General features: G+C 46.2%; 6 non-coding genes across 6 annotated transcripts; all 6 read left to right on the top strand.

Moving 5' to 3' along the window:
• LOC130306676 (U2 spliceosomal RNA) lies at positions 1-191 on the top strand. The gene has a single exon (XR_008856004.1). It is a non-coding gene; the product is annotated as a U2 spliceosomal RNA (small nuclear RNA).
• A 2,093-nt stretch (positions 192-2,284) lies between these two features.
• On the top strand, positions 2,285-2,475 carry LOC130306674 (U2 spliceosomal RNA). Its single transcript, XR_008856003.1, has one exon. It is a non-coding gene; the product is annotated as a U2 spliceosomal RNA (small nuclear RNA).
• Positions 2,476-4,446: 1,971 nt separating this feature from the next.
• Positions 4,447-4,637, top strand: LOC130306673 (U2 spliceosomal RNA). The gene has a single exon (XR_008856002.1). It is a non-coding gene; the product is annotated as a U2 spliceosomal RNA (small nuclear RNA).
• A 2,085-nt stretch (positions 4,638-6,722) lies between these two features.
• LOC130306672 (U2 spliceosomal RNA) lies at positions 6,723-6,913 on the top strand. Its single transcript, XR_008856001.1, has one exon. It is a non-coding gene; the product is annotated as a U2 spliceosomal RNA (small nuclear RNA).
• A 2,085-nt stretch (positions 6,914-8,998) lies between these two features.
• On the top strand, positions 8,999-9,189 carry LOC130306670 (U2 spliceosomal RNA). The gene has a single exon (XR_008855999.1). It is a non-coding gene; the product is annotated as a U2 spliceosomal RNA (small nuclear RNA).
• Positions 9,190-11,231: 2,042 nt separating this feature from the next.
• Positions 11,232-11,422, top strand: LOC130306669 (U2 spliceosomal RNA). The gene has a single exon (XR_008855998.1). It is a non-coding gene; the product is annotated as a U2 spliceosomal RNA (small nuclear RNA).
• Positions 11,423-12,329: the final 907 nt, after the last annotated feature.

Below are 12,329 nucleotides of genomic sequence, written 5' to 3'. Positions count from 1 at the left end.
ATCGCTTCTCGGCCTTTTGGCTAAGATCAAGTGTAGTATCTGTTCTTATCAGTTTAATATCTGATACGTCCCCTATCTGGGGACCATATATTAAATGGATTTTTGAGAACGGGGGCCGATTTCGAAGCTTGCTTCCGTCGCCCTATGCATTGACCCGATATGGCAGTATCTTCGGGTACAGTGCACCACCCCCTTACAGGGTTAAAAAGAAAGATTCCTACTTTCATTGCTACCTGCTTGCTGGCTAGCCAGCTAGCCAGCCCTGTGGGCCTTGCTGCTGCAGCCAAAAAACAAAAGGTGGTGCTGCTGCTGCTGCTTCTGCTGCTTCTGCTTGTGTCTGGCCGCTGTTGGAGCGTCCAGGCACAGGACTTCTGCTGCTGCTGACTAAATGGCCTCCTTAATTGGATCATTTGAGTAGCCAGCACACCTGTGCAGGTAGGGCATGACATGATAGGCAGCTGCCTTGATAGCGGGTGGGTGCTGAATGTTCCTAATTGACAAAATAAGATTAATGCTTATGAAGAAATATAAAATCTCATCCCTTCCCCAATATCGCGCCACACCCCTACCCCTTAATTCCCTGGTTGAACTTGATGGACATATGTCTTTTTTCGACCGTACTAACTATGTAACTATGTAACATAACATGGGGGGGGGGGGGGGGGGGGGTCTCCTGGCTGTTCACACAGGTGTGTCATTGCTGTACATTGACCATGCATTGCTTCTGTGGTATTGCAAAGGCAAAGACAAATGCTTCCAGCCATCCATTGCACTAATGGATTGGTCATCAGCTGGCTGTCTATGTCCCGCATCAATATAGACCAAAGTACAGAGGGTTAGGCTATGCTATTGTGCACCTACCTGATGCATCAGAAGGTGCGAGGCCCTTGCTAAATTCTGTGCACAGACTTTGAGATCTATACTTTAGACTGTATCTAAACCTGCTCCAACATGGACTGACATTCTGGCCTACTTTCAGCCGATGCGACTTGTCTGTCGCTGAACAGTCGCTTTTTATGTATTCAGCACCTATGTATAATGTTGTAAAAATGCTCTAGAAGCTAAAGTCGCAGAAATGTCACACATATTTGGCCTGCAACTTTCTGTGCGACAAATTCAGACAGGAAAAATCAGTATAAATCCTTAGAAAATTATCCCCCAGTGTCTCCATCTGCTGGCGGTATTGAATAAGCATTGCTGCACTGATGGGGTATGCATTAGACGAAAAAAAAGAAGAAAAAGAAGAATAATACGCCCAGAAAAGAGGCGAAAAGGAGAAAAACGTAAAAAAACGTGAAAAAAAAGTAAGAGGAAGAGAAGGGAAAAAAAGGTGGAAATGGGTTTAAAAGTGATTTCGGCGGAGAAATATATATATATATATATATATATATATATATATATATATATATATACGCGCACACACACACATATATATAAACGTATTCTCCGTTGAGATATTGCAGCCGCTGCTGTGTCCAGGCCCAGGAGCCTTAGCACTGTGCTGTGATGTCACTCAATACCACTGACATCACTAGGTGTAAACAACATCTCTCCTTTGCTGTGTATGTGACTATGGAGCTGTTTGGTGATGTCGTCTATTATGGCCTTCATAGAAGCAACAGGAGATTGTTGCATCCATCTGGAACCCTCAGAACTACAGTGCTATGATGTCACTCACTTCCACAGGCCTTGCAGAGTGTAAACAACAACAACCCAGCTTTGTTGTGTATGTAACCATAGGGATTTGTGATGTCACCTAGAACCTTCACAGCAGCGACAGCTTTATGAGGAGCATCAGCACTGCTCTGCCTGAGCAGAACCATCACCGCCATAGGTTGTCAAATAACCCGGATTTAACCCACACAGGAAGTCCAATGGGGTGCAGGCATGTCCTCTATGCTTACAGCTTCCCGTGGGTGTTGGTTTGATACCGTTTGGGGACAGCCAAGGAGGCATCTGCAGGCAACAAAGGTAGGTGTGTGCTTGTGTGTGTGTTTCCTATGCAGATCCTAAGCCCAGTGTCACATGCAAGTAGGAGGAGTAAGAAGGGTTCCTGGCAAATCCGGGTTATGGATTGCATTTAAAAAGGCCCCGTGGGAGTGCAATGGGCCCCTGTCTTGCTGCTTAGCAATAATGGTATGGGTTTAGGTTCTGCTGTGTGTACTGGTGGTTGACTGCCCCCCAGCCCAGAGTGTGCATGGAAAATTGTCTGGCAGCCTCCCTGACAGCAAGCAGTGATAGTGCCCATGAAGGGGACCTTGTTGGGCCCGCCCCTTTCACGGTTATCGCTTCTCGGCCTTTTGGCTAAGATCAAGTGTAGTATCTGTTCTTATCAGTTTAATATCTGATACGTCCCCTATCTGGGGACCATATATTAAATGGATTTTTGAGAACGGGGGCCGATTTCGAAGCTTGCTTCCGTCGCCCTATGCATTGACCCGATATGGCAGTATCTTCGGGTACAGTGCACCACCCCCTTACAGGGTTAAAAAGAAAGATTCCTACTTTCATTGCTACCTGCTTGCTGGCTAGCCAGCTAGCCAGCCCTGTGGGCCTTGCTGCTGCTGCTGCTTCTGCTGCTTCTGCTTGTGTCTGGCCGCTGTTGGAGCGTCCAGGCACAGGACTTCTGCTGCTGCTGACTAAATGGCCTCCTTAATTGGATCATTTGAGTAGCCAGCACACCTGTGCAGGTAGGGCATGACATGATAGGCAGCTGCCTTGATAGCGGGTGGGTGCTGAATGTTCCTAATTGACAAAATAAGATTAATGCTTATGAAGAAATATAAAATCTCATCCCTTCCCCAATATCGCGCCACACCCCTACCCCTTAATTCCCTGGTTGAACTTGATGGACATATGTCTTTTTTCGACCGTACTAACTATGTAACTATGTAACATAACATGGGGGGGGGGGGGGGGGGTCTCCTGGCTGTTCACACAGGTGTGTCATTGCTGTACATTGACCATGCATTGCTTCTGTGGTATTGCAAAGGCAAAGACAAATGCTTCCAGCCATCCATTGCACTAATGGATTGGTCATCAGCTGGCTGTCTATGTCCCGCATCAATATAGACCAAAGTACAGAGGGTTAGGCTATGCTATTGTGCACCTACCTGATGCATCAGAAGGTGCGAGGCCCTTGCTAAATTCTGTGCACAGACTTTGAGATCTATACTTTAGACTGTATCTAAACCTGCTCCAACATGGACTGACATTCTGGCCTACTTTCAGCCGATGCGACTTGTCTGTCGCTGAACAGTCGCTTTTTATGTATTCAGCACCTATGTATAATGTTGTAAAAATGCTCTAGAAGCTAAAGTCGCAGAAATGTCACACATATTTGGCCTGCAACTTTCTGTGCGACAAATTCAGACAGGAAAAATCAGTATAAATCCTTAGAAAATTATCCCCCAGTGTCTCCATCTGCTGGCGGTATTGAATAAGCATTGCTGCACTGATGGGGTATGCATTAGACGAAAAAAAAGAAGAAAAAGAAGAATAATACGCCCAGAAAAGAGGCGAAAAGGAGAAAAACGTAAAAAAACGTGAAAAAAAAGTAAGAGGAAGAGAAGGGAAAAAAAGGTGGAAATGGGTTTAAAAGTGATTTCGGCGGAGAAATATATATATATATATATATATATATATATATACGCGCACACACACACATATATATAAACGTATTCTCCGTTGAGATATTGCAGCCGCTGCTGTGTCCAGGCCCAGGAGCCTTAGCACTGTGCTGTGATGTCACTCAATACCACTGACATCACTAGGTGTAAACAACATCTCTCCTTTGCTGTGTATGTGACTATGGAGCTGTTTGGTGATGTCGTCTATTATGGCCTTCATAGAAGCAACAGGAGATTGTTGCATCCATCTAGAACCCTCAGAACTACAGTGCTATGATGTCACTCACTTCCACAGGCCTTGCAGAGTGTAAACAACAACAACCCAGCTTTGTTGTGTATGTAACCATAGGGATTTGTGATGTCACCTAGAACCTTCACAGCAGCGACAGCTTTATGAGGAGCATCAGCACTGCTCTGCCTGAGCAGAACCATCACCGCCATAGGTTGTCAAATAACCCGGATTTAACCCACACAGGTAAGTCCAATGGGGTGCAGGCAACAAAGGTAGGTGTGTGCTTGTGTGTGTGTTTCCTATGCAGATCCTAAGCCCAGTGTCACATGCAAGTAGGAGGAGTAAGAAGGGTTCCTGGCAAATCCGGGTTATGGATTGCATTTAAAAAGGCCCCGTGGGAGTGCAATGGGCCCCTGTCTTGCTGCTTAGCAATAATGGTATGGGTTTAGGTTCTGCTGTGTGTACTGGTGGTTGACTGCCCCCCAGCCCAGAGTGTGCATGGAAAATTGTCTGGCAGCCTCCCTGACAGCAAGCAGTGATAGTGCCCATGAAGGGGACCTTGTTGGGCCCGCCCCTTTCACGGTTATCGCTTCTCGGCCTTTTGGCTAAGATCAAGTGTAGTATCTGTTCTTATCAGTTTAATATCTGATACGTCCCCTATCTGGGGACCATATATTAAATGGATTTTTGAGAACGGGGGCCGATTTCGAAGCTTGCTTCCGTCGCCCTATGCATTGACCCGATATGGCAGTATCTTCGGGTACAGTGCACCACCCCCTTACAGGGTTAAAAAGAAAGATTCCTACTTTCATTGCTACCTGCTTGCTGGCTAGCCAGCTAGCCAGCCCTGTGGGCCTTGCTGCTGCAGCCAAAAAACAAAAGGTGGTGCTGCTGCTGCTGCTTCTGCTGCTTCTGCTTGTGTCTGGCCGCTGTTGGAGCGTCCAGGCACAGGACTTCTGCTGCTGCTGACTAAATGGCCTCCTTAATTGGATCATTTGAGTAGCCAGCACACCTGTGCAGGTAGGGCATGACATGATAGGCAGCTGCCTTGATAGCGGGTGGGTGCTGAATGTTCCTAATTGACAAAATAAGATTAATGCTTATGAAGAAATATAAAATCTCATCCCTTCCCCAATATCGCGCCACACCCCTACCCCTTAATTCCCTGGTTGAACTTGATGGACATATGTCTTTTTTCGACCGTACTAACTATGTAACTATGTAACATAACATGGGGGGGGGGGGGGTCTCCTGGCTGTTCACACAGGTGTGTCATTGCTGTACATTGACCATGCATTGCTTCTGTGGTATTGCAAAGGCAAAGACAAATGCTTCCAGCCATCCATTGCACTAATGGATTGGTCATCAGCTGGCTGTCTATGTCCCGCATCAATATAGACCAAAGTACAGAGGGTTAGGCTATGCTATTGTGCACCTACCTGATGCATCAGAAGGTGCGAGGCCCTTGCTAAATTCTGTGCACAGACTTTGAGATCTATACTTTAGACTGTATCTAAACCTGCTCCAACATGGACTGACATTCTGGCCTACTTTCAGCCGATGCGACTTGTCTGTCGCTGAACAGTCGCTTTTTATGTATTCAGCACCTATGTATAATGTTGTAAAAATGCTCTAGAAGCTAAAGTCGCAGAAATGTCACACATATTTGGCCTGCAACTTTCTGTGCGACAAATTCAGACAGGAAAAATCAGTATAAATCCTTAGAAAATTATCCCCCAGTGTCTCCATCTGCTGGCGGTATTGAATAAGCATTGCTGCACTGATGGGGTATGCATTAGACGAAAAAAAAGAAGAAAAAGAAGAATAATACGCCCAGAAAAGAGGCGAAAAGGAGAAAAACGTAAAAAAACGTGAAAAAAAAGTAAGAGGAAGAGAAGGGAAAAAAAGGTGGAAATGGGTTTAAAAGTGATTTCGGCGGAGAAATATATATATATATATATATATATATATATATATATATATATATACGCGCACACACACACATATATATAAACGTATTCTCCGTTGAGATATTGCAGCCGCTGCTGTGTCCAGGCCCAGGAGCCTTAGCACTGTGCTGTGATGTCACTCAATACCACTGACATCACTAGGTGTAAACAACATCTCTCCTTTGCTGTGTATGTGACTATGGAGCTGTTTGGTGATGTCGTCTATTATGGCCTTCATAGAAGCAACAGGAGATTGTTGCATCCATCTAGAACCCTCAGAACTACAGTGCTATGATGTCACTCACTTCCACAGGCCTTGCAGAGTGTAAACAACAACAACCCAGCTTTGTTGTGTATGTAACCATAGGGATTTGTGATGTCACCTAGAACCTTCACAGCAGCGACAGCTTTATGAGGAGCATCAGCACTGCTCTGCCTGAGCAGAACCATCACCGCCATAGGTTGTCAAATAACCCGGATTTAACCCACACAGGTAAGTCCAATGGGGTGCAGGCATGTCCTCTATGCTTACAGCTTCCCGTGGGTGTTGGTTTGATACCGTTTGGGGACAGCCAAGGAGGCATCTGCAGGCAACAAAGGTAGGTGTGTGCTTGTGTGTGTGTTTCCTATGCAGATCCTAAGCCCAGTGTCACATGCAAGTAGGAGGAGTAAGAAGGGTTCCTGGCAAATCCGGGTTATGGATTGCATTTAAAAAGGCCCCGTGGGAGTGCAATGGGCCCCTGTCTTGCTGCTTAGCAATAATGGTATGGGTTTAGGTTCTGCTGTGTGTACTGGTGGTTGACTGCCCCCCAGCCCAGAGTGTGCATGGAAAATTGTCTGGCAGCCTCCCTGACAGCAAGCAGTGATAGTGCCCATGAAGGGGACCTTGTTGGGCCCGCCCCTTTCACGGTTATCGCTTCTCGGCCTTTTGGCTAAGATCAAGTGTAGTATCTGTTCTTATCAGTTTAATATCTGATACGTCCCCTATCTGGGGACCATATATTAAATGGATTTTTGAGAACGGGGGCCGATTTCGAAGCTTGCTTCCGTCGCCCTATGCATTGACCCGATATGGCAGTATCTTCGGGTACAGTGCACCACCCCCTTACAGGGTTAAAAAGAAAGATTCCTACTTTCATTGCTACCTGCTTGCTGGCTAGCCAGCTAGCCAGCCCTGTGGGCCTTGCTGCTGCAGCCAAAAAACAAAAGGTGGTGCTGCTGCTGCTGCTTCTGCTGCTTCTGCTTGTGTCTGGCCGCTGTTGGAGCGTCCAGGCACAGGACTTCTGCTGCTGCTGACTAAATGGCCTCCTTAATTGGATCATTTGAGTAGCCAGCACACCTGTGCAGGTAGGGCATGACATGATAGGCAGCTGCCTTGATAGCGGGTGGGTGCTGAATGTTCCTAATTGACAAAATAAGATTAATGCTTATGAAGAAATATAAAATCTCATCCCTTCCCCAATATCGCGCCACACCCCTACCCCTTAATTCCCTGGTTGAACTTGATGGACATATGTCTTTTTTCGACCGTACTAACTATGTAACTATGTAACATAACATGGGGGGGGGGGGGGGGGGGGTCTCCTGGCTGTTCACACAGGTGTGTCATTGCTGTACATTGACCATGCATTGCTTCTGTGGTATTGCAAAGGCAAAGACAAATGCTTCCAGCCATCCATTGCACTAATGGATTGGTCATCAGCTGGCTGTCTATGTCCCGCATCAATATAGACCAAAGTACAGAGGGTTAGGCTATGCTATTGTGCACCTACCTGATGCATCAGAAGGTGCGAGGCCCTTGCTAAATTCTGTGCACAGACTTTGAGATCTATACTTTAGACTGTATCTAAACCTGCTCCAACATGGACTGACATTCTGGCCTACTTTCAGCCGATGCGACTTGTCTGTCGCTGAACAGTCGCTTTTTATGTATTCAGCACCTATGTATAATGTTGTAAAAATGCTCTAGAAGCTAAAGTCGCAGAAATGTCACACATATTTGGCCTGCAACTTTCTGTGCGACAAATTCAGACAGGAAAAATCAGTATAAATCCTTAGAAAATTATCCCCCAGTGTCTCCATCTGCTGGCGGTATTGAATAAGCATTGCTGCACTGATGGGGTATGCATTAGACGAAAAAAAAGAAGAAAAAGAAGAATAATACGCCCAGAAAAGAGGCGAAAAGGAGAAAAACGTAAAAAAACGTGAAAAAAAAGTAAGAGGAAGAGAAGGGAAAAAAAGGTGGAAATGGGTTTAAAAGTGATTTCGGCGGAGAAATATATATATATATATATATATATATATATATATATATACGCGCACACACACACATATATATAAACGTATTCTCCGTTGAGATATTGCAGCCGCTGCTGTGTCCAGGCCCAGGAGCCTTAGCACTGTGCTGTGATGTCACTCAATACCACTGACATCACTAGGTGTAAACAACATCTCTCCTTTGCTGTGTATGTGACTATGGAGCTGTTTGGTGATGTCGTCTATTATGGCCTTCATAGAAGCAACAGGAGATTGTTGCATCCATCTAGAACCCTCAGAACTACAGTGCTATGATGTCACTCACTTCCACAGGCCTTGCAGAGTGTAAACAACAACAACCCAGCTTTGTTGTGTATGTAACCATAGGGATTTGTGATGTCACCTAGAACCTTCACAGCAGCGACAGCTTTATGAGGAGCATCAGCACTGCTCTGCCTGAGCAGAACCATCACCGCCATAGGTTGTCAAATAACCCGGATTTAACCCACACAGGTAAGTCCAATGGGGTGCAGGCATGTCCTCTATGCTTACAGCTTCCCGTGGGTGTTGGTTTGATACCGTTTGGGGACAGCCAAGGAGGCATCTGCAGGCAACAAAGGTAGGTGTGTGCTTGTGTGTGTGTTTCCTATGCAGATCCTAAGCCCAGTGTCACATGCAAGTAGGAGGAGTAAGAAGGGTTCCTGGCAAATCCGGGTTATGGATTGCATTTAAAAAGGCCCCGTGGGAGTGCAATGGGCCCCTGTCTTGCTGCTTAGCAATAATGGTATGGGTTTAGGTTCTGCTGTGTGTACTGGTGGTTGACTGCCCCCCAGCCCAGAGTGTGCATGGAAAATTGTCTGGCAGCCTCCCTGACAGCAAGCAGTGATAGTGCCCATGAAGGGGACCTTGTTGGGCCCGCCCCTTTCACGGTTATCGCTTCTCGGCCTTTTGGCTAAGATCAAGTGTAGTATCTGTTCTTATCAGTTTAATATCTGATACGTCCCCTATCTGGGGACCATATATTAAATGGATTTTTGAGAACGGGGGCCGATTTCGAAGCTTGCTTCCGTCGCCCTATGCATTGACCCGATATGGCAGTATCTTCGGGTACAGTGCACCACCCCCTTACAGGGTTAAAAAGAAAGATTCCTACTTTCATTGCTACCTGCTTGCTGGCTAGCCAGCTAGCCAGCCCTGTGGGCCTTGCTGCTGCTGCTGCTTCTGCTGCTTCTGCTTGTGTCTGGCCGCTGTTGGAGCGTCCAGGCACAGGACTTCTGCTGCTGCTGACTAAATGGCCTCCTTAATTGGATCATTTGAGTAGCCAGCACACCTGTGCAGGTAGGGCATGACATGATAGGCAGCTGCCTTGATAGCGGGTGGGTGCTGAATGTTCCTAATTGACAAAATAAGATTAATGCTTATGAAGAAATATAAAATCTCATCCCTTCCCCAATATCGCGCCACACCCCTACCCCTTAATTCCCTGGTTGAACTTGATGGACATATGTCTTTTTTCGACCGTACTAACTATGTAACTATGTAACATAACATGGGGGGGGGGGGTCTCCTGGCTGTTCACACAGGTGTGTCATTGCTGTACATTGACCATGCATTGCTTCTGTGGTATTGCAAAGGCAAAGACAAATGCTTCCAGCCATCCATTGCACTAATGGATTGGTCATCAGCTGGCTGTCTATGTCCCGCATCAATATAGACCAAAGTACAGAGGGTTAGGCTATGCTATTGTGCACCTACCTGATGCATCAGAAGGTGCGAGGCCCTTGCTAAATTCTGTGCACAGACTTTGAGATCTATACTTTAGACTGTATCTAAACCTGCTCCAACATGGACTGACATTCTGGCCTACTTTCAGCCGATGCGACTTGTCTGTCGCTGAACAGTCGCTTTTTATGTATTCAGCACCTATGTATAATGTTGTAAAAATGCTCTAGAAGCTAAAGTCGCAGAAATGTCACACATATTTGGCCTGCAACTTTCTGTGCGACAAATTCAGACAGGAAAAATCAGTATAAATCCTTAGAAAATTATCCCCCAGTGTCTCCATCTGCTGGCGGTATTGAATAAGCATTGCTGCACTGATGGGGTATGCATTAGACGAAAAAAAAGAAGAAAAAGAAGAATAATACGCCCAGAAAAGAGGCGAAAAGGAGAAAAACGTAAAAAAACGTGAAAAAAAAGTAAGAGGAAGAGAAGGGAAAAAAAGGTGGAAATGGGTTTAAAAGTGATTTCGGCGGAGAAATATATATATATATATATATATATATATATATACGCGCACACACACACATATATATAAACGTATTCTCCGTTGAGATATTGCAGCCGCTGCTGTGTCCAGGCCCAGGAGCCTTAGCACTGTGCTGTGATGTCACTCAATACCACTGACATCACTAGGTGTAAACAACATCTCTCCTTTGCTGTGTATGTGACTATGGAGCTGTTTGGTGATGTCGTCTATTATGGCCTTCATAGAAGCAACAGGAGATTGTTGCATCCATCTAGAACCCTCAGAACTACAGTGCTATGATGTCACTCACTTCCACAGGCCTTGCAGAGTGTAAACAGCAACAACCCAGCTTTGTTGTGTATGTAACCATAGGGATTTGTGATGTCACCTAGAACCTTCACAGCAGCGACAGCTTTATGAGGAGCATCAGCACTGCTCTGCCTGAGCAGAACCATCACCGCCATAGGTTGTCAAATAACCCGGATTTAACCCACACAGGTAAGTCCAATGGGGTGCAGGCATGTCCTCTATGCTTACAGCTTCCCGTGGGTGTTGGTTTGATACCGTTTGGGGACAGCCAAGGAGGCATCTGCAGGCAACAAAGGTAGGTGTGTGCTTGTGTGTGTGTTTCCTATGCAGATCCTAAGCCCAGTGTCACATGCAAGTAGGAGGAGTAAGAAGGGTTCCTGGCAAATCCGGGTTATGGATTGCATTTAAAAAGGCCCCGTGGGAGTGCAATGGGCCCCTGTCTTGCTGCTTAGCAATAATGGTATGGGTTTAGGTTCTGCTGTGTGTACTGGTGGTTGACTGCCCCCCAGCCCAGAGTGTGCATGGAAAATTGTCTGGCAGCCTCCCTGACAGCAAGCAGTGATAGTGCCCATGAAGGGGACCTTGTTGGGCCCGCCCCTTTCACGGTTATCGCTTCTCGGCCTTTTGGCTAAGATCAAGTGTAGTATCTGTTCTTATCAGTTTAATATCTGATACGTCCCCTATCTGGGGACCATATATTAAATGGATTTTTGAGAACGGGGGCCGATTTCGAAGCTTGCTTCCGTCGCCCTATGCATTGACCCGATATGGCAGTATCTTCGGGTACAGTGCACCACCCCCTTACAGGGTTAAAAAGAAAGATTCCTACTTTCATTGCTACCTGCTTGCTGGCTAGCCAGCTAGCCAGCCCTGTGGGCCTTGCTGCTGCAGCCAAAAAACAAAAGGTGGTGCTGCTGCTGCTGCTTCTGCTGCTTCTGCTTGTGTCTGGCCGCTGTTGGAGCGTCCAGGCACAGGACTTCTGCTGCTGCTGACTAAATGGCCTCCTTAATTGGATCATTTGAGTAGCCAGCACACCTGTGCAGGTAGGGCATGACATGATAGGCAGCTGCCTTGATAGCGGGTGGGTGCTGAATGTTCCTAATTGACAAAATAAGATTAATGCTTATGAAGAAATATAAAATCTCATCCCTTCCCCAATATCGCGCCACACCCCTACCCCTTAATTCCCTGGTTGAACTTGATGGACATATGTCTTTTTTCGACCGTACTAACTATGTAACTATGTAACATAACATGGGGGGGGGGGGGGGGGGTCTCCTGGCTGTTCACACAGGTGTGTCATTGCTGTACATTGACCATGCATTGCTTCTGTGGTATTGCAAAGGCAAAGACAAATGCTTCCAGCCATCCATTGCACTAATGGATTGGTCATCAGCTGGCTGTCTATGTCCCGCATCAATATAGACCAAAGTACAGAGGGTTAGGCTATGCTATTGTGCACCTACCTGATGCATCAGAAGGTGCGAGGCCCTTGCTAAATTCTGTGCACAGACTTTGAGATCTATACTTTAGACTGTATCTAAACCTGCTCCAACATGGACTGACATTCTGGCCTACTTTCAGCCGATGCGACTTGTCTGTCGCTGAACAGTCGCTTTTTATGTATTCAGCACCTATGTATAATGTTGTAAAAATGCTCTAGAAGCTAAAGTCGCAGAAATGTCACACATATTTGGCCTGCAACT

This window comes from Hyla sarda, unplaced genomic scaffold (genome assembly GCF_029499605.1).
Source record: "Hyla sarda isolate aHylSar1 unplaced genomic scaffold, aHylSar1.hap1 scaffold_1386, whole genome shotgun sequence".
Lineage (NCBI taxonomy): Eukaryota > Metazoa > Chordata > Amphibia > Anura > Hylidae > Hyla > Hyla sarda.
This window is presented reverse-complemented; position numbering and strand designations above follow the sequence as displayed.